This window comes from Acomys minous, assembly GCF_964271855.1.
Source record: "Acomys minous genome assembly, chromosome: 10".
Classification (NCBI taxonomy): domain Eukaryota; kingdom Metazoa; phylum Chordata; class Mammalia; order Rodentia; family Muridae; genus Acomys; species Acomys minous.
The window spans coordinates 99275766-99299765 of record NC_140491.1 but is presented as its reverse complement, the minus strand read 5'-3'; positions in this window follow the sequence as shown (position 1 = coordinate 99299765).

Genomic DNA, 24000 nt, shown 5'->3' with positions numbered 1-24000 from the left:
CATGCATTTGTTTAATTTAGCAATTAGTATAGAATTCTGAGGGTAGAGGCCTTAGACAAAGACAATACTTCACAAATCCAAGTAATAATTACAGTATTATTACTTAGGCCCATGCTATCTGTCCTATGTTATTTTTACAAGGAACTCTAAAGACAGCAGCATTTCCTCAGTTTGGGTTTTGGCTTTTGTTGATAGTTTGTCAGTGGGTTTTGCTTAGCATTGCTTGGGGAATGTTTTAATAAATATGTATTTTTCTTCAGAGTTATAAATAAAATGCAATATCCCAAGCCACATATAAAATTCAACTATTTCATTGTTCCACTTTATTTCATGCTTTGTTTTACCTTTAGACACTTAAAAATTAGCATATGCAGTATGCAACATGAATATTAGATACAAACCCTAACTTACTTTTTAAGCATTATTCACAATTACTCTATTTAAGAGATAGTTTTACTCAATACCCAATCCTGAATTGGAATTCACTATATTTCTCAGGTCGGTCTCAGACTTATGACCATCCTCCTGCCTCAACATCCCAGGTTCTTGGATAATAGCTAAGAGAAAATCTTAACCATCTCTTTAAATTTTCCTAAGCTGTGTGATATCTAAGTGGTACAGAGTGTATAAATGGCATTTGTTTCTTCCGGTGAGTAGGAAGTTTGATTTCCCAGGGGGCAAACAGTCAAGTGCTAGAGAGGAAGTGTGGCAAGGCTTTGTAGGAATTATTTGAGCCTTACAAAAATTTAGACAGTTTAGAAGTTAAATAAGGTCCAAGTTGGTCTTATTGTGAATGTCTACACTGCTTTGCCTTCCTTCACGAGGTGCCACGTAGGCAGGTGCGAATGGGTTTTCTGAGTGTGGTTATGTTTCACCCACATGGTAACTTCACTTAAATGCACATGGCAGCATCATGTTTTGTGAGCAAGACTTCTCTACAGACCTGGAGAGATGATCAGAGATAAATCAGTCTTAAAGTATATCTGAATCATTACATAATTGTAATTTTTGCAAGTGATACTGGAACATTTTTCAGTCCAATCGATAAAGATCTATGCCATGTTTGCTTAAAAGAATGCATTTTGGTGGGATATAGAAAAAAAATCTCTAAACAGGAGTTACACACAGAATGAGAGAATATAATATATTGGCATACTGATTCTATGTACATATGACAGAACTGATGACTCCTAAGAGGAAGAACTTTGCAACACAAGGCTAACATTTTCCATTAAGAAAGCAAGAAACACAGAATGAATTCCCATATTTGTTTGTTTAATTTATTATGCTAGCATGTAAACACAAGGCCTCATGCTTGGGAAGCAACTGTTCTACCATTGGGCTGTATCTTCAAGAGTCACATGAGGTTGTTCAGTAAATAACTTCCAATAGGAGTTCTGTCTTATTAAAAGTTTATTGTATACTATAAATAAAAGCTTCAGTAAGGACAAATATTAGATATTATACGACTCGTTGTTCATAATACTTGAGTTCATTGTGCTAATTTTCACAGCCATAGAAGGTAGCTAAGATAGTTATTTTACATTTTATAGAAAGGATAACCAAAATAGATACATTACTCCCAAGCATGTAATGTTCAAGTGTCAAAGTAAGGCTGACTCAATAGTACAAACCCTATAAAATTACAAAAATCAAAAAGCTTAAAAAATGCCACCATCAGCCAAATATGGATATAGACATCTCCAGGCCTATGTATGTTTATCTCTGTAAATACCATTATTTTTAAGTAAAATTTTATTGCTTATAAGTTCCATCAAATCTCAATTATCAAGACTACTGGGAAGTGTTATTTAGCCAAACATTATGCAGTCAATATGCTGTAACTCCCAAGTGAAAAGTCAGTCTGAAAGGAGATAACATTGTTACATTTTGTATCTCACTTTTTATTGATTTAATAATGAGCACAAGAATTGTTATCTTGAAACAAGATGGTTTCTTTTTGATTGATTTGCCCACCTGAGTCCCTGAGATATTTTTCTCACCAGTTGTAATGTAGATGGTCTAGGAGCAGTATCTAATGAAGAATCATCAGGGCGGGGTTTTTGTTTGTTTGTTTGTTTTGTTTTGTTTTGTTTTGTTGTTTCTATTTAAGTGCCTTCTGCTTCTTCTCATTGACTATAATCCTTCCAGAATCATGACCCTTCCATGAATACCGTATTTTTCATATATATATTAAATGCTGCTTCTTGTGTTCTCAGATGCCATGGAATTATGCACATGATCAACCTTAAATTTGCTAACTTAAATCAGATCCTACCACATTGCTTTATAATTTGAATCTTACAAGTTCATTGTGGTGGTAAACAAACAAACAAACAAAACAAAACAACAAAAAAAAGCTCACAGGTTGTTGACCTTGATTCTAAATGTCAAATTGAAACTTAAAGGCAGCCATTGAAAGAAACATTCAGGGCATAGGAGCTACTATGATGTTGAAAAGAACATTAGGAAGTTTCTTTGATGTGCTGTGTGTTCTGAAGACAAGAGTTTTGTAAATTTTTAAGTGGTTCATTAGTATAGAGTTGATGCTAGTGTAAATACTTTTATAAGAGCAAGGGATGCCAGTCATTTACACTTAATAAGCATGCATATATCTTTCTTGATTTAACACTTAAATTATATCTTTATAAGAATGCCTTAGTGTTTTTCAGTAAAACTGAGGTTTATAAAGGAAAACAATTTAAGGTTAGAGACACACATTAAAATAAAAGCTTTGGGAGCTGATATTGTTTCTTTTATTTTCATTTTAGCAGTATTGGGAATTGAATCCAACACTGATGCTACAAAGGATTTAAACAAGAAAAGATATTTATATAACAACAATAAATAACTATTGATTATCTTTCCAATTATACATAACTTGAGAAAAATGAGGCAGAGACAAATATTTTTTTAGGTATGGCTTTGAGACAAATCACCAAAGTTCACTATAAAACCATGACAGTGAGTATATAAAACTATTACTCACCTCTTCACTTTTGGAGAGAGATCAATTCACTGATTAAACTACACGATCAGCTATCTGGATATTGTCAAGAGTTTGATGGTATTTATATAGGTCTCCTTTTCTAAGTTTTAAGCTTCTATCTAAATATTCAGTCTCACACCATCTATTAGCTTGGATAGGAAGCAGACATGCCAGGACAGCTGTATCCATGCTACTTCTCAGAAAAACTAGTCATTTCCCAAATTCTAATAGATGCAGTTCCTTCCTGCTGAACGAGTTCTGGCCGAAACTGTCTTCTGTGCACAGACATTTATGTTTTCTGACCAACAGAAAGTCAAAAGGAAATAATACCTCCCATTTATATATCAGCTCTCCTCTTCCAGTCTTAATTCCTTAAATCTGAATGTTGCCTCCTTTACTCATTTGGCAGGGATATTTCTTTCATTTTTGCTAGAACTCCAGAACACATGTTCATCTCTAGTATAAGTCCCCTATGATCCTCCCATCGAGGATGTTCAGAGAAAATATCTCCATAGCATATTTTCTTGGATGAGAGATAGAGACAGAGAGACGGTGTCATAGACAGAAGTTCCATTAAGGCAAATGTTCTCACTCCATTAACATCTGTCACGAAGGAGGAAATAGATGACAACGAGCATTGTCAAAACAGACATCTGGATAAACGCCTTTCCCTTCTTCTGAGTCACTGTCATCTCTTCTTACCATCATCTATTGTTCTTCTTCACTGTCGTCATTTCTTCTGTGTTAGCAAATATGTTACAAATTAATCTGCCACTTTTACTAAAAACAGAAAAATAATATTAAATGCTAGATGAGTTCAGATTGTCACTTAGATCACCAAGTACTTTGTCATATATTGTCACTAGGAATTCTTGCTAATTATTATTATGGTCCTTAAAAGTTATAAACAAATGTAGAATACAAAAGAGGAACAGAGCTTATTGAATGCTACTTTATCTCCTCTCTCTCTCTCTCTCTCTCTCTCTCTCTCTCACTCTCTTTCTCTCTCTTTCTCTCTTTCTCTCCCTAGAAGGGAGGACTGCAAGATGACAATATATAATGCATAGGGTTATATTCAGCATATAATTTCAGATGTTTAGATGGTCTTTTAATGAGAAATCTGATCACATCAGGATGAGGAGCCTCCCTGAACCCCTAGAAATTCAAGACATCCTGTTTATTGCAGATGAGCATCTCCACCTTTTTCAGTGTGGATTTCACCCTCCTTTTCCTTCAGGTGGTGAAATTTACAGTGAGCAATTGCCTGCCTTAAACCAGGGTGTGCAGAAATCAAGTGCAGAGGCAAAAATTGGACACAAATATCCTGACCCTTCACCTTCTCCTCAATCCACTGCACTGATTTCCTCTTTGTACTGTGGTAGCAGTAGTAGGCATAGCCAGATGCCAAGAACCTGTTCCTTGTGTCATCAGGAAATAAATTTCACGGGTAAGGGAGCTCAGCTAGCAACTGATTGCAATGCACTTTGAAAATGGAAAACCAAATACAGCGTAAGTGCTAGGTTCTGCTATCATTCAGAAGGGAAGAAACCAAGTGCAGAGCTATCATTATGATTATTTGTAACTGGGATACAAAAGAATTTGGCAAGAAACGCAAGAAGGGTCATGGGTAATGGGATGGAAGAACACGAAGAAGTTTCACTAAGGACCTTAACTTTATTTTGCAAGGCATCTGACAGGCAGCCTATCTGGAGGCTTTGGTTATATGAATAGATTTGAACCAATTTGATTCTTAGATGTTATATTGGTTATTTTTATGTTAAAATGCCACGAGGCAACTTAAGAAAGAGTTTATTATGTCTTAATGTCCTGTCCCTAGGATTAGAATCCATAATGGAGGGGACAATAGAGCAGCAGGTAGCAGTCATGGTAGCAGGAACAGGATGCTGAGAGCTCACATCTTGAACTGCCACTACAAAGTTAGAAACAGTGGGAGGATTTTTAGATCTGAAAGCTCACCTTCAGTGACATACTTACTTCATCAAGGCTACACATCACAAGCTTCCCAAACAGTCCTACCAATTGGGACCAAGTATTCAGATATTGGAACCTTTAGGAAGCGTCATTCAAACTACTATATACACTTAAAGAGCATGCCAAACCATAATGACAATATAGGCAGTGCATATTTCTCTTCTGACTGGAAAAGTGCAGTGATCCTTAAAATTGAAACTTTGATGAAAGAATTAATAAGGAACTACCAGGTAAGTCATTGTGATATTTAAACTGGCTCTCCATAGTTTTAGTAGAAACATAAAACTCATGTTTGGGAGACATCAATACTGTTAAGATCTTCTGGGTAGTGTGTCAGAGATGAACACTCAGACACACACAGCATATAGCCAATCAAAAGTCTTTATTTCAGGTGGCTGGGACCACACCAAGTGTCGCGGAGCCTAGGTGTGTATCCCAATGTCCAGAACATAGAGAGCAGGGGGTGTTAAAGGCAGAAACCACATCCGCACAATGCTCACCAGCAGAAAGGGACTTTGCAAATGCCAACAGTTTAAAACAAGCTGTTTACCAGAAGCTAAGATAAGCAGTTAGCTGGAGGGGGCTTCTGCACAAACAGGCAATTTAGCCAAAACTAAAATAAGCTAGCTCATCTTGGCCTTAGGTTTCTAGAATAGAAGTATGCAGTTTTCCATAGAATTTTCCATCACAGACATCAAGTTCTACTTAAACCTGAATACAAGATGGAGGGACCTCTTCACTGTCTTGTCTCGTCACAATAACAGACACGCAAAAAGTTCCAAACCCAACCATCTATAGCAATGACTTTAGCAACAATTATTAAGTCAATCAAGTTGAGGGTGACATTCAATTTTCCTCTTACTTATTTGGCTTTTGGTGATATTTTCCCCAATCAAGCATGCCTTCCCATGTTTATCCCATCTCATGCTGAAGGTCCAGCCCCAGCCTTGTCAGTAAATATGTCTTGACTGATGAGCCCAACTCATATTAATTACTCTTTCTAATTAATTGTTCAGTCCTCAACATTAGTTTTTTTTCACTTTTCCTCATAACTTATTGGAGATTTTTTATTAGAGATTTATTTTACTATTATGTATGTGTACATGTGCACAGGACAATGTGTTGTGAGTATGCATGTATGTGTATACGTGTGGTGGGGGGCACAAGGGTACATACATGTGCATGCAGGTGTTGCTAAGACCAGGGATTGAGGATATCAGAACTCTTGGAGCTGAAGTTATAGGCAGCTGTGAACCACCTGGTGTGGGCACTAGGAACCTAACTCCAATCCTCTGCAACAGCCACAAGTGTTCTTAACCAGAGACCCATCTGTCCAATTCCTTGCTTGACTCCTTTCCAAATAATGTAGCATTGTAGAGGAAATATATGTTTTCTGGACCCATATTCGTGGAGAACTCTGGTGCATGGTGCCTACTTAGTTCTCCTGAAATTTTTTTGACACCTGGGAAAAATGCTAGAATTTTATGTCTGGGTATGTGTGAACATGTTAATGTATACACAGATACACACGAATAAGGGTGTAGTCCATGTATTTGTGTGTGTGAGTGTGTGTGCGCACATTCCCATTTTTGAAGATAAGGCCAATAATCCATATGTAAATAAGGTGCTTAGGTGCAAAGTTCAGCACACTTTCAGAAAGTTTTGACAATTTTATGTGAAAATGCTGGAAGAGACCATTCTTTTCTATTTAAAAAATAATAGTAAAATTAAAAAATTGAAATCAGAATCAAAATAGAAATTATGCTTCAGTGACTTTTTATATTCACTAATTGATATTAATGTGTTTTATCTTTTAATTTTGATTAAGCCATTTTAATAATTAATTGTGAAGATAATGGCACATCTTGTCTAAGTACCTCAGCACCCCTTAAGTAAGGATAAAGATAATTCCTTCCACAGTCCCAATACTATTCATACCTTTGAAAGTTAAATATCATCCTGTAATACAAATCTAAATCTATATTAAAATTTGCACAATTGTCCCAAATAGCATGTATGTAGCAGGCTCTATTGAATCAGGGAATGCAATCAATATGAGACTTCAACAATTAGCATTTGATTGTGGAGCTTGTTTGCCTCTTTTGGCTTATTTTGTTTGGCTGGGAGGTGGTAAGAAATGTCCACTCCTTTTCACAAGATATTTTGAAACTGTGCAACCATGAGAGTTTAACAATGTCACATAACTTGAATTCCTCTGATTGGTTCTCATGCAATAATTTAAGAGAATTGTGTATGTATTGAATTTTTTATAAAAGGCAAATCTTTCAAATGGCAAGAGCAAATTGCTTTAAAAACATTTTATAAAGCATATTTCACAGGATGATATATATATATCATGGTGGCTGATATAATTTCATAGTGTTTGTCTAGTAGTGGTCTTATTTTTTATTATACTTAGCATTGTTTATATAACTGCAGAAGTTTAACTTTCTTCTTTCAATTAAAATGCATTGCTTTATAACTGATATTTAATCTCCAACTCTTTAAATTATAAACATTAGAAACTGTGTTTCTATTATTTTCAGTTTCCTACTAAATCTATAACTTCATAGTAATGAAAATTCATCAGGTCTCTAATAAATATCTGTTATTTGACTTATTCTTAGCCATTCTGTCCTGGTGCATCTTAGCTCACAATATCACAATAGAATTGTGCTGCTGTGCCCATGTGCATTGCTCTAGGAAAATGTGTCCCTAACCTCTGTCTCAGTTCTGTTATGGTTGTTTCTATTGGAGCTTTGTTCACACTAAGCACAAAATTCAGGTATTTCAGAATTTGGGAGGCTGAAACTACTCTAAGTGTTGTTAATTGAGGTGAGTCTACTATTACTTGTCCCATTTTTCTTCTCAGAGTACACACTGATTCATGGAGAGAGTAGAAGGAGAGGCTAAGAGCCCATGGAAAAAAGTGGCTGCTAATAAAGAAGCCAGAAAGCTATAAGGGCATGGGGCTAGGAAGAGTAGAGTTCATATAACCTGAGGTCAGGCAGGACATGAGAAGTTTAAATCCGTAAGAAGAGTGGAGCTCAAAGAAAAACCCATTTTGTCAGCTAAATTTTCGTGAACAAATTCATCTTAAACTTCATATGTTGAAGTGTTTAGAAACGGTGCTGGTTGTTTTATTTGTTTGTTGTTGTTGTTGTTGTTGTTTTGTTTGTTTTATTGTTGTGAAGTTGGCATGGGCCTAGACAAGCTTGAGAAAGGGAACCTCAATTGAGAAAATGCCTCCATTAGATTCCCTGTAAGCAAGTCAGTAAGGCATTCTCTTGATTAATGATTTGATGTGGATGGACCCAGCCCACTATGGATGGTGCCTCTTCCCCTGGGCAGAGGGGTCTGGGCAGTAAAAAAGCAAGATAGCAGGCTAGTAAGCAAATTTCCTCCGTGGCCTCTGCTTCAGTTCCTGACAGAATGCAACTGAGAGTGGTAAAGTGAAATAAATCCTTTTCTCCACAAGTCTCTTTGTGGTCATGGTGTTCTATTACAGCAATAGAAACCCTAACAAGACCAAAGCCAAGGTGAGAGCATTTATTAACATGTAAAACTTTTTTACACTAATAGTATTGAAAAGAATGTAAGAGACTTTTTGGACAGATCAGTGGAAGGGAGTCTAAGGAGCAACCAAGGCTGTCAATCAGAAACCCTAAATGAAAAACTCTACATAGAGATAATTTAGAGATAGACTAGGATTACCAAGGGTGAAACATCTCAAATCAGCTCAGTTTTCATTGGCTTGCTGATCTCCTTAGCTACCAGATATACACATGGCTCTAGTTCATCTTCAGAGGGAAAATATCATTATGTAAAACCTATATAATATTTCATTCACAATTACTCACATTTGTTCAAATTTATCACCCATGATGATAAAGATTAAAATAATAAAATAAGAATAAGTGACAAAAACATGCCCATTGGTAACTCAAATACAAAAGGTAGTGAGAGATGGATTTGTAAGTTGCTATATTTTAAAATTATTAATATGAAATGTTTCACCTGTTAATAAAATTTATTAAAAGTAGCCAATAAGAGCTAGGATTAAACAAGGTAAGAACTGAAATGAAAAAATACAATAAAACATCTTAAAAGTATTTTTGTATATAAAAAATTAAATTATCTGAATAGGAAGACTTTCATCATAAAAGCAGGGGTTGAGTTGTAAACCAAAAGCCAAAGCAAATGTGCAGAATAAGAACTCCAGAAGATCATGCTTAAGGTCACTCTAATGTGTAAGTGGTGTTCCTGCAAAGCCAAAGTGAGAAAGTTGTACCTAATGTAATACTACAAATTGTAGGCCAAGAATATTTCAATTAACATAATGCAAGTTATAGTTAATAGTTGGAAGAGGACACATTTTTGCAAAGGAAAGTCGTCCATTGGTTTTTCCAATGATACCAGTGAAGATGGAAAGTAATTGTATAGTGTTAATACTTTTTAAATTATTCATTTATGATACTCTATTTATAGCAAAAATTTCCTCCAAATTCAAAATCCAAAAAGCAAAATAACCATAATTTCCTGAAATTTTTTAATTAAACATGAATTATTTAAACAATTGAATATTGTCACTTAACCTTTGGTTACATATTGGTTGGAGTAAATGTTTCTTTCTCTTGTATTCTTTTTTTGTCTATGGTCACTCAATTTCTCTAGTACTGGGTAGTGATGAGGCAGTTCTTCTCCATTGGGTTGCTTTTGTGATCATGCTAAAATTAATTTGATTGATGTCTTCTAGAACCTCATTTATTCTACTGCTTTCTGTATCTTACCATCACTACTACACTTTTGAACAGAATAAATATGTAAACTGTACACAATTATGAAATTTAATGATTTCATCTACCAAATTCTGCTTCTTCAAAATGTTAATGTTTTTGATATTTGCCTTTTTGCCTTTTACATATTTACAATAACCATTTCAACATTTATTAAAAATTCCACTAGGGCTGGAGAGATTGCTCATGGTTAAGAACATTTGACTGCTCTTCCAGATGTCCTGAGTTCCATTTCCAGCAACTTCATGGTGGCTCATATCATCTATAATGGGATCTGATTGCCTAGAAGAGGTGTTGAGGAGGACAGAGCATGCATATAAATAAAATACATGAGTAAATAAATCTTTAAAAATTTTTGGCTAAAATTATATTAGAAATTGTATTAATTCTAGATAATAATTTAATTATTATGGACAATTAAAGTGCAATGCTGAGGTAAATAAAAATAAAATGGAATAATATCATTCACTATATACTTTACTTCTAAGTATTTTCAGTATAGGATGGATATATAACCCAGTGGCAAAACATTTGACTAGCATGAGAAGTACCCTAGGATCAGTCTTCAACACTACATAATAACTAGGATAAAAAATGTTTTTAGAAAAGAAATCCTGTGTTTTCTTTAGTCACAATTACTTATGTTATGTCAAAGATTCTAGATTCTATTGTAATTCTGTCCCATTTCCTCTAAAATGGGTTGGATAGGTTTCTGCTTACTCTCTTGGTCTATGGATGTTTATTTTTCATTGGAAGTTGGTTATACGTATTATTGGTCTTTTACAGAGAGGAAACTAGGTTTGACTCAGGCACGTATTTCTTTTCCTTTATCTTTCTTTTGTAGGTAAGGAGATAGGAGTTGAAAAGAAAGAAAGGGGGATATAGAAATATAGAGGGAGGATGGAACAAAAGGTAGATTATTGAACTTACTCCTCATCTCAAGCCCTAATTGTTACTCACAAATAAGGTTATTTTTTAAGTCAATGGTATTAAATTTTGTATATTGATGCAAATCATTCTCATGTCAAAAACTAGTGTAATTTTACCACAAGAATATATATTCTAGGTCTAATAAATAGATATTATTCTATAGATATATGAGGTAAAATTGTTAAATAAGGTCTTCAAAAGCCTCAGACACCTACAGAATATGACATTTAAAGATGTTTTTATTATTCTAAAAATTCTTTGGAAAGATAAGTTAACTCCTGGCAATACCCAGCCTGCCTCAAAGAAGAAGATGAGCATCAAAATACCTCCTTATGGGGTTGGCTTCAAATGTGGCAAACAAGCCACTGGGCAAAATGTCCTCATTTCTGCCACAGATAGAATTCTGCCTAAAGATGGGCAAGTTTAGATGTAGGCAGAGTCGATGGCTGAACTCCGCCAAGGCAGGGTAAGTAAGTCCTCAATAGTTCCTCCTTCACAAATATGTCTGTCAGATATACGGGGCTGGAACATAATGCTCCAATGTTATAGAGAGTGTTGGGTGACTGTTTAGGCAGCAAACTGTCTCAGCCAGTTTTTCATTTTGGAAGCTGCTAACCTGCACTCCGGGTTCACTGAAGTGTTTAAGTTTTATCCCTTCTCAAGTGTCTCTGATGTGTTTGAACACCAGATAGTTTAGTCTGTCAATTAAGCTTAATAGTTTAGGGGTTAAGATGTTTTAGATCAAGATAAATGTTTTAAATTAATAGAGATGAGATATGATAGATATTAATCTCCATTCAGAAAATTAGACCCAACAAGATAGGAAAGATGTTTACTTCACATTTGCCAAATACAAATAGCCAAATCACTATAAATGTAACATTTATATAACTCCTGATTGTCTCATGGTTCTTCCTCCTATATGTAGTTTATTTTATCCATGTGTAATAATAAAAATGTATACGTTTTAAAAGAAACAAAATAAAAATGGGAAAAAACAAAAACATTTTTTTTGTTAGTTGGCATGCAAAATCATGAGTTTTATTTGGTTTGAGGCTCCCTGGCTCCCCTTTCACTTTCAACCATTATATTACCTTGTTCAAGTTGCCTTGAGTCATTTTTCTGTTCCTAAATGGAAATCCTTCCTTTGGTGCCCGTTTTGTTTTCATACCATATGTGTAGACACAACATATATGTCATACATATTTATAAATCTGAATCCCACATTTGAAAGAAAACATGCAATATTTGATTTTCTTTATCTCCATCTATGATAATTTTATGTAATCCCATATCCATGAATGTATTGCAAATGTTTAAAATACAGTTAATATTTAATGTCAATCTTATATTCTGCAACCTTGCTGAACTCATTTATTCTAGGAAGTTTTCTTAAAATTTTCTATACAAGTTCCTTGTGATTTTCTGCAGAGTACCATGTCACATTCAAATAGGGACAGCTTCATTTCTTATTTCTAGTCTTTTACATTCTTTCCTGATTTATTATTGCGCGCAGATTTTCCAGAACCATATTGAATATTAATAGTAAGATTAGACCTTGCCTTGTTCCTAATCTTGGCAAGAAAATACTGTCTTTTACCACTAAATATCATGTCAGCACCTAGTTTTCTGAGAATTTGAATCATGAAAGATGTTAAATTTTATCAAAAGACTTTTTTGCATCCAGTAATATGGTTATATGATTTTTCTTCTGTGCGGTATTATCATAACGATTTACATTGCTCATTTTTTCATCAAACTAGTCTTGAATATGAGGAATAAATCAGCATGTCATATTTTGTGATTGCTTTAATATATTACTTAATTCTATCTGATGATATTTTATTTTGATTTTTGGTATCTATACACATGGAAGAGATTGTTGTGCTGTTTTCAATTCCTTACAAATTTCAGGCAGTTTGTAGTATTGATGTTATGGAACAAATTAGTGTATGTTTCTTTCATTATCCAGAAAAGAATGTTGAAATCACTCTTATTTTGAAGGCATTTGGTATAATTCTCTAATAATCATTTGGTTCTGTGGATAACATTTTTTTGGAATATTTCAATACAATTCAGTTCTCTTAGTATTTGTAATGTTAGACACATTACCTCTTTTGGAACTGAGGGAATTGTTGCCATTTGCTATAGTTTCCAATGTCTAAGGATGAGATATCTATCTAAGGCAGAAAGTTTACCTGAATAGAGCTGTTATCAGTATTTCCTCATAATTTTTTTGGAAGCTTTATGGTTTGCATTGATTGATAATTTGTGCCTTATCTGTGTTTTTCATTTCAGTCATGGTAAAAAGTTGCCAATTTTGGCATCTTTTCAAAGAAACCTCTTTTGGTTTTCCTTCATTTTCTCTCTCATGTTTATGTTTTCAGTTCTTTTTGTCTAGGATTCCATTCCTTGACTTCCTATGGGATTATTCTGCTGGCTTGGTTTGCTCTTTTGGGGATTCCTGAGCTAATAGCATGCTTTACTAACTGCGTTCTGTATTTCTGTACAACCTAAGCATTAAATAACGCAACTTTTCTCTTAGCGGGGTTTAGAATCCCACATTTTTTAAATTCTACATTTTCATTGCCATTGAGTTCATTACATTTCTAAACTTTTTTTTTCTGAAAAATCCTCAATGATGCATGGATTATTCAGAAGCACATTGTTACTTTTCAAGCGTTCTAAGTTTTAGTAATTTCCACTTTGGTTCCATAGAACAGAGCTCTTTGGGTTTCAAAGATTTTACATTTGTGGGAGGTTTGTTTTGTTGCTGAGGATAGATGCTGTTTTGCTTTAGGTTCTGTTAAACGTGTGAAAATAATGTTTATTCTGCTATGGTAGGGAAAATGTTCAGTAATGTCTTATTATTTCCTGTTGATCTTAAATATTGTTTAGTTCCTTCCTATCACTGCTGGTTGTCTGACTTGTTATTACAGGAGTTGTTGAAAAAAAAAGACTCTTTCAGTTGTAATTATTGATTCTCTTATTTATTATATGAATACTATCACATTTGGTGTCACGATCTTAGAAGATACGGTTGATATGCACACACATTTAAGTTAATAATTACTCTTGAACTGAGATTTTGTTGGTGTATAATGTTCTTTCGGACTCAAGAAGTAGCGTTTGTCAAGAAGTCTCTGTTCCTGTTTTCAATTATTATTGACCATTTTAATGTGCAGCTCACATATAAATAAAAATATATTTGGATGCGTACTTTGATTTGACTGTAGTAGCATATGGCTATTTTCTCTTATTAAATATCAACTCACCTATATCTATCATTGAATTGGTAAAACTAGGCCATTTACAACTCATGGAATTACTTTATAAACTCTTCTTGAAATATAATGTTCTGCGTTTGCTTGGGCTCCCTGGGATCTTAGTAGACTAATACTGTGATTGAAATTTGTTCTGCTAAGACCCATGTGCTATTTCTGTTGGTTACTTAACAGAATTCCTGGATTCTATATTCTATTGGAGAGGATTTGCGACATGGTTTCTCTGTGTAGCCTTGGCTGTCCCTGGACTTGCTTTGTAGACCAGGCTGGCATCAAACTCACAGAGATCCGTCTGCCTCTGCCTCTCTGAGTGCTGGGACTAAAGGTATATGCCACCCCCACAGCCAGTTTATATTCTGTTATTTTCTTCATAGTTCCTGGATTCTTAATAAAATGACATTGTGATTGAAATCTATTCTCCAAAGACCCATGTGTTATTTAAGCCTGGGTACTTGGATTCTTTCAACCTTGTATTTTATTTTATTTTTTATCTTTTATTAAGTTATTCATATTACATCTGAATTGTTATCCCATCAATTGTATCCTCCCGTTCCTCCCTCCCTCCCACTTTCACCCTATTCCTCTCCACTAGGTCTATGACTGAGGGGGACCTCCTTCTCCACTATATGGTCATAGGCTATCAAGTCTCATCTTGGTAGCCTGCTTATTCTTTCTCTGAGTGCCACCAGGCCTCCCCGCCAAGGGGAAGTGGTCAAATATGAGGCACCAGAGTTCATGTCAGAGTCAGTCCCTGCTCTCCACATGACATCTGTGGAAAATATCCTGTACATTGGCTAGATCAGAGAGAGGTTTGATGTTTACTATTGTATTGTTCTTGGTTAGTGCCATAGTTTGAGCAGACCCTCCTGGGCCCCAATCCACCCATCATGATGTTCTTCCTGTAGGTTTCTAGGACCCTCTGGACCCTTCTATTTCCCCATCTCCTATATTTTTCTTACCCAGAGTCCCAATAGGATGTCCTCACATCTATCTCAATCTCCTGGTAAGTGAAGTCTTTCATGGGACATGCCTTTTGGGCTAGTGTCCAATTAAAAGTGATATATACCATGAGAGTCTTTCTGTTTCTGGGTTAATTCACTCAGTATGATCATTTGTAGTTCCATACATTTGTCCACAAATTTTAGGATTTCCTTGTTTCTAATAGTTCTAGTCATCAGAGCAATGCAAATCTTTCAACCTTTTAAATGTGTGGTGTGAATGTTCATTACAAAAAACTGGAAGATCTTCTAAATTTGTTTGTTTGTCTGCTTTATTTACTTCAGCTTACTTCTAGGGTCACCTTTTCTTTTCTTCTCCCTCTGACCATGAAAACAGCTCATAAATCTTATATTGTTACAAAAGAACACAAGACAAGAAAAGACCACAGAGGTTCAGTGCAAATGCCTTGAGCTACTAGATGGCGTCCATGATGGTTCTGTAGTATATGAAAGGCAAGATTCAGCAGAGATTGCACCACAGCTTAAACACTGGGGACAGGAAACATAGGAAAAAATGAGCAGCAGCAACAGTAAAAGGATAAACAACTCATCCCTACCCTTTCTTTATATAGGTTTTGGGTTAAAAGTTTATTATTTTGATCTAATCTTCCCATTTGAAAGTCTTTCTCCTTTCTAGAATGAAGAGCCGTGGTGTCTCTGCTCAGGTCTGCAGGTTTTATTATGATTCTGACATATGGCTGATTAATTAAGCACTCCTTTCATTTTTTCTTCCATCTTTCATTTCTATTCTTTGTACTCCATTTTATTTTGGTATCAATTCAAACATAAAATGATGCCTTTTGTCAATACAACTAAAGCTTTATCATATGTCTGAGCTCTTTCATTTATCCAGTGCCTGGTGTACACGCCTGAGCTGCCCTGCAGAGTCTACAGGTACCTCTCACAGATTAAGACCTCCTGCAGAATTTGTTTGCCTACTCCATAAAATCATGTTATCCTCATTCAAATCACCAGATCATACTTGTTCTAGTTCATAGAGTAGCTCTCAATTACATCTGGTTGACCTCATCAACTACTTCTTCAATTCAAGGCCCTTTACCATTAAAAGTAATTTAGTGAGTTAAAAATAAACTCAGTTATGTTCTGTTTACTTATATAAAACAAGAGATAAATATTAAAGTGAAAACAAAGAAGATAAAAGTTTTGGAATATTTGACAGAAACAAAGCAATCAGAGATTCTATACTATACACTTAGTAAGAGAGTTGTTGCTTATCACACAAGCAGTATTTATTCAGGAACCTGTTGTACATTTATAAAAATCAATTAAATATGAAGTGAGACTTGAAAACCCTCAACCACTGTAAAAATGTAAAATCGTATTTTTTATTTAAATATATTTTTAAAATTTATTCACTTTACATCCCAATTTTAGCAACCTCCAGCATCTCCTCTCAGTCCCACCCTCCCTCCTCTTCCCACTTATGCATCTCCCCCTAATCTTCAGATTGGGGAAGTCCTTCTCTCATACCCTACCCCAGCCTATCAAGTCTCCTTAGGACTGCCTGAATCTTCTTCCCTTGTTTTAAGGCATCCTGCCAAGGGGAAGTAATCAAAGGGCAGGCAACAGTCCCAGCTCTCCTTAATAGGGGACCCATAGGGAGACTGAGCTACTTATAGGCTACATCTGAGTGGGGGGTCTAGGTCCTCTCCATGCTAGGTCTTTGTTTTGTGTACCAGTCTCTATTGGCCCCCTTGGTCCCAGATTTGTTGACACTGTTGGTCTTCTTGTGGCCCTCCTGTACCCTCCAGGTCTTCTGTCTACCCAGTCTTCCATAAGACTCCCTGCCCTCTGCTCAAAGTCCGGCTGTGAAATTCAGCTTCTGCTTTGATATCCTGCTGGGTGGAGTCTTTCACAGGACATCTATGGTAGGGTCCATTCCTGTTCCCTCTCTTAGATGGCTTCCAATTTCTATTCTGTTTGCTTTTCTCAATGAGAATTAAGGTCTTACCTAGGGTCCTCCTTATTACTTAGCTTCATTAGGCCTGTGAATTATAATATGGTTATCCTGTATTATATGGCTAATATCCACTTATCAGTGAGTACATACCAGGTGTCCCCTTCTGTGGTCATCTAGGATGATGTTTTCCAGCTCCATCCATTTTCCTGTAAATTTCATGATATCCTTCATTTTTGATAGCTGAATATTATTCCATTAGGTAGATGTACCACAGCCTCATAATTCATTCATTGCGTGAGGGACACCTGGGTTGTTTCCAGCTTCTGGCTACTACAAATAACACCTCTATGAACATAGTTGAGCAAGTGTCACTGTTATATGGTGCAGCATCCTTTGAGTATATGCCCAGAAGTGGTACAGCTGGGTCTTGATGTAGAGCTGTTCCCAATTTTCTGAGAAATTGCCAAAGGAAGAAATCAAAGTATCACTATTTGTGGATAATATAATGCATGTAAGCGATCTCAAAAATTCTACCAGGGAATTCCTATGGTTGATAAACTCCTTCAGCAAAGTGGCTGGATTTAAAATTAGCTAAAGAAAAATCAGTAGCCCTCCAGGATATATAAAAGACAAATGGGCTGAGAAAGAAATTAGGGAAAAAACACCCTTCACAAATATAAAGAACAACAGAAAAACAAAAACAAAAACCAACCCCCCCCCAAAAAAAGCATCATGTAACTCTAACCAAGCAGGTTAAAGACTTATAAAAAAAAGTCTCTGAAGAAAGAATTTGAAGATGCTATCAGAAGATGATACCCATGCTTGTGGATCGGTCAGATTAACAGTAAAAATGACCATTTTACCAAAAGGAGTTTTACATATTCAATGCAATTACCATCAAAATACCAACAGAATTCTTTACAGACCTTGAAAGAACAAGTCTCAACTTCATGTGGAAAAAGAAAAAACCCAGAATAGCTAAGACAATCCTGTACAATAAAAGATCTTTTGGAGGTATCTCCATTCCTGACCTCCTGGCAGAGAAACAGACTTGTTGATCAATGGAATTGAATCAAAGACCAGAAATAAACCCACACACCTACAGAAACTTGATTTCTGTCAAAGAAGCCAAAACCATACAATGGAAAAATGATAGCATCTTCAAGAAATGGTGGTGATCTAACTGGATGTCTACATGTAGGAAAATGCAAATAGATGCATATTTATCAATCTGCACAAAACTCAAGTCAAGAGGATCAAGGAACATAACATAACACTAGAAACATTAAGTCTATTGGAAAAGAAAGTGGGAAAGAGCCTCAAATTCATTGGCACAGGAGGCAGCTTCCTGAACAGCTCAGGCTCTAAGATCAACAATTAGTAAACGGGAAATCATAAAGCTGAAAAGCTTCTGCAAGGCAAAGGACACTGCCAATAGAATAAAATGGCAGCCTACCGATTGAGAAAAAAATATCTTCCCCAACCATGCATCTGACAAAAGACTAATGTCCAAAATATATAAAGAACTCAAGAAATTAAATACTAACAAACCAAATAATCCAATTAAAATATAGGGTACAAGGCAAAACACAGAATTCTTATAGGAGGGATCTCAAATGACTGAGAAGCACTTAAAAAAATACTCAATGTCTTTAGCCATTAGGGAAATGCAAATTAAAATGACTCCGAGATTCCATTTCACACCTGCCAGAATGGCTAAGATCAAAAACTCAAGTGACAGCTCATGCTCTGGAGGATGTAGAGAAAGGGGACCACTCCTCCATTGCTGGTGGGAGTGCGAACTTGTGAAAGCACTTTGGAAATCAATCTGTTGATTTCTCATAAAATCATATATATAGCACTGTATAACATAGAAGTGAATTTAAACCAACATCAACCAACAATTCTTACTTTAAAAATCCTTCAGTCTATGTCAAAGCTACTTAGTAGAGAAGACATTTAATTTTTTTCCAGAAAAACACATATCAAAACAGATGAACATCAAAAATTAAAAGCAAACTATAACACCAGGTGTTTTCCAGGCTTAATGAAGTATAAGGTTTTGGGGGCATGCTCAACCCAAGAATAAACACAATAAACACCTGAATCAAGCCTAGGTAAACCAGGGATTAATAAGCAAAAACATAATATTTTTCTGCATAACATTTTAATTGACTCTCTGGGATAATGATACTACGATTCACAGACCCGAAGAAGCTAAGTTAACAAGGAGGGCCCTCGAGAGCATGCCTGATTCTCACTGTGAAGGGGAAGTAGAATGCACAGCAAAAGTGTTTGAGAGAGGGAACAGGATAGGCAAGAGAGTGCTAAGGAAATGAGGATGGAGATCAAATGTGTGTGTGCGCGCGCGCGACTGCGTGGTGGTGGTGATTGGGGACAGATAGAGGGCTTGCAGAGAGAGCAAAAATCATGCATGGGGGCATTTCTGAGAAAAAAAATGGAGACCTATGACAGGGTAGGATCCTGGAAGGGTATGGGGGTGATTCTAGCTGAGTCCTTTGGCAGCAGGGGACCAAAGAGGCCACCCTCAAACCAGATATGTCTCATAGTGGAGGGAGGGGAGCAACAACTTACCAAAAATCTTTGATCCAAAAATTATCCTGTCTACAAGATGTATAGCGATAAATATAAAGCTGAGATTGAGGGAATGTCCAACAAATCCCTTGGTCAATCTGAGACCCATCCCGTATGAGACAGCCAACCGCTGACTCTATTAACAACACTCCGTTACGCTTGCAGACAGGATCCGAGTGTAGCTGTCCTCTGAGAAGCTCTACCCAGCAATGGATTGAAACAGATGCTGAGACTCACAGCTAAACACTGGGTGGAATTCAGGGAATGGAAGAGTAAGGGGATGGATGGAGAGAAGGACCCGAAGAGGACAGGAGTTCCATAGGAATACCAGCAGAGCCAACTAATCTGGGCCCAAGTGGCTTTGCAAATACAGAAACATCATCCAAAGTCCATGTATGTACTGGACCTAGGTCCCGTACACATATGTTTCTGACGGGCAGCTTGGTCTTCATATAGGTCTCCTAGTAAGGGGAGCTGGGTTGTGGGGGTGTTCGGTTGTGGGGGAGTGTCACAGAAGCCTTCCATGTTCCTTCCTCTCAACTGAGTATGCGTCTGCAGTCATCAATAGCACAACAAAAATAGCCTCCGGGAGGGGGAGACATGGTGGCACTCAGAGGAAGGACAGCAGGTTACCAAGAAGAGACCCTATGAGCATATACAGGGGGAGGTAATCCCCCTCAGGAACAGTCATAGGGGAGGGGAATAAGGGGAAAATGGGAGGGAGGGAGGGAGGAATTGGAGGGTACAAGGGATGGGATAACCATTGAAATGTAACAAGAATAAATTAATTAAAAAAAAAAAAGGGGAAAAATAGCCTCCTTGCTCTTACAGACAGCAAAGCAGGCATCGTGACCTCAGGTGGCATCACAGGCCACTGCGGCAGGATAGCCCACAGACACGGATATGACTTCCAGCAACAGTATAAACCGAGGAACTCCAGCTTGGACCACGGATGTCATCACAGAGCTTGTTGCAGCAGGCTTTCAGACTCAAATGTGGCTCATGGCGACAGTGGGGATCCAGACATCACCATGGCTCAGAAAATAGCAATTTATAAAAAGATAGAAAACGCAAATAAGACCAAATCTATCAACTGGAGAAAAATAGCTAACAAAACTACCAATTAATGACTTTTCTGTGTGCCTTAAACTTCACAGAAGACAGTAAGCTATCTTGATAGTAGTGTCATCTGTAGAGTCTGAGTTACTAGGAATCAACTTTAGAACCCAAAAAATTTCACGCTAAACACCAGAGCAGAGAAGATATTTTTAAAACACTTTACATCACGACTATGTCAGCTCTCTCCCTATTGCTTACTGTTCCTCTTGTGTTACCAGGAATTGTGGAGAAGTTCAAGGTCAAAATTCCAAAGGTCAAAAGTCTAAAATAAGTATTACTGTGCTACAGTCAGGAGCGGGCAACTTTTCTCTTTGAGCGTGCAGAGGGGAATGGCTTCACTCACCATTCCCAGCTTGTAAGGCCACCTGCACATGTTGGAAAGTGGCGTCAGCATATTCGACTGTCCCTACCCTCCGCTGCTGTCATCTCTGGTGTTGATTCTTCTGCCTCGCTCTGTCCCTTTACCACAGTCCTTATTTTTGCATTGGGGCCGATCAATGCAACTGAGGACAATATCTCAAACCAACGTACCTAGACATCCAAACTCTCACTTAACATGTGGTTTTAAGGATTCCGTCACAGACATATTTGAGTAGAGATTATTCTGCCTAACTCATCTTCCTAACTGATTTAGAAATTTAAAATAACATACTTTTTAAACATTTGGATGTGATTTTAAAGTACAAATGGAAACTAAAGCACAGTAAAGTTATCTATCATCTATCTATCCGTTGGCCTGTCTATTATTTAGTGTGTGTGTGTGTGTATGTGTGTGTGTGTGTGTGTGTGTGTGTGTGTGTGTAGTAATAAGGATGGAATTCACGCCTCTCAGCCACTGAACCACCAATTAACATTCTCTTCTTTCTAATTCTGCTCCTTGCTTTCCTTCCTCCATTTTGACATAATGACTCATTAAGTTATGCAGATTAACCTTGAACCCAGTCTGTAGCCCAGACTGGCCATAAATCCATGAGCCAACCTTCCCAGCCTCCCTCATAGGCTAGAGATTGGAGAGGAGAGACCCAGCTCAAAAAAGGTTTAGTCATGTTAAGAGGAAAGGATTTTCATTGTCAGATGTGAATATCCGACACCATCATTTTTTAAATGATACAGTAGTATCATGACATTTTCTAATACAAACATGGTATGTGTGATTAATAATACAGTAATGACAAAAATCTGGCTATCTAGTAAGTTATTGAGACTTTAGGAAAAAAAGCATTAGAACTAAAGTTGGATCAGGGCTTTCTACCATAGTAGAAAATAAACAATGATGGATAATAACATTAAATATATAAAACAATTAGTTTTTAAATATATATGCATAGGCTTTTTATAATTTTATGATGCATTTCATGGAATAAAATATAACTGTAGAAAACAAATAAATAAAATTAGTAATTTGGAATATATTAACATAAATTCATACTTGAAAACATTAAAAATACCACACAGCGAAGTAAAAACATAAAGCTAGTGATAAAATGTACTTTCAGTCATATGACAATAGGCTTAGATGAATAAATGTTGCACAAATAAATTATATTGGATATTTAATCAAAGAAATATGAACTTGAAAATGTAAAATGCAAATTGTTAATACATGTATTTTAAAAGATTCAAAGTGTCCTGTTAATTGAAGAAATGCAAATTAGTGCAGCTCTACAGTACCCTACTGTACAGATGGTGTAGCCTGATTCAATGTTAGCATGAGGGTGGGGGACCATGCTGTACCATGCTAGTATAGAAAGTTAACTGTGTAATTAATTAGTAAATTTTATTAAAGAACTTACACACTAAACACTTTAAACTCAGAGTTAAACCTAACACATGCTCCAATGTTTACCTCAGAATGTTACTAATAAGACATTGGTTACAAAATAATAGTGGAAGCTCTAGAACATCTATCATCAATTATTTATCACCTAAATTATTGCTAATTGGACAAATATTCAAAATGTATTAAGCAACATGTGCTACAAAACACTGTTAAAACATAGTGATATGTTATATTTGAGAAAGACTAAACTGGAACTAGTGACCGTATTTTTCTTTAGTATTGACTTTTTACATTTGGGGGATGAAGGTAAGGTTTTTTTCTTCCTTAATATTCTATATTGTCAGCTGAAGGTCATATAACACCCACCACCCAAAGAGGTGATTCACTCCAATACCTGAAGTAGGTTCCTAAAAATCACTGATAGAACCAAACTCTACATATAACATGTTTTCTACATATACATACCTATTATAAAGTTGAATTTATAAATTAGTAACAGTAAGAAATCAACAATGATTATTGATAAAATGAAACAATAGACTGCAATATTCTGTCTATCTATGATTGATTTTCTATCATCTACTATCTATTTATTATCCATGTATCACCCATCTATCTATAATTTCTCTATTATCTATCTCTCCTCTCCCCTTATCTCCTCTTCTTGGCAAGATTCAGTATTGTACTATATTCTTCCTTATTCAGTCAGTGGTGAAGAGAATATTCCATACAGTTGCTAGAACATCAGCAGGGTGATTATCCAAACATCACTTATACTTAATACCTAAGATGGCTACAGAGTAACTACTAATGGCTGCAGATATAGAGCCAAGCATGATTCACTCCCCAGTAGGAACAGAGCTAGATCTTGTTGAACTTCATAATGCTGTACAGAATGGTGTGAATTTATTATATGTGAATTGCTTTTGCTTAAACTTTCTACTTAATATTATTAGAATATGGTTGTGTTGACCTTAGCTAATTGAACTAAAAAAAAAAAAATAAGACAATAAAGAATTGGTAGTTTCCAGATTCTGGCTATTACAAATGAAGATGCTATGAACATGGTTGAGCAAATGTCCCTAGATGTCCCTCAATTGAAGAACAGATAAAGAAACTCTGGTACACTACACAATGGAATACTATTCAGCTATCAAAAACAAGGAAATCTTGAAATTTGCAGGCAAATGGATAGAACTTGAAATGATCATCCTGAGTGAGATAACCCAGACCCAGAAAGACAGGCATGTTGTATACTCATATATAAGTGGATATTAGCCCAACATAGATGCCTTTTGAGAGACTCTATCCAGTGTGGGATCGGGACAGATACTGGGACATGAAGGCAGACACTGGACAAAGAGCTCTTAATTGTATCTAAGAGTTGGGGGATGGGAAGAGGAGGGAGATTGTCAGGAGCTCCACAAGAAGACTACCAATGCTGACAGATCTGGACGCAGGAGAGTCTGCAAAAACTGACACTCCAATCAAGGACATGGCAAGCAGAGGACCTAGAGCCTCTTGACCAGATGTAACCAATGGACTGCTCATTCTCCACATGGGGAGGAGGGAAGTAGGGGATTGCCTCTGACAAGA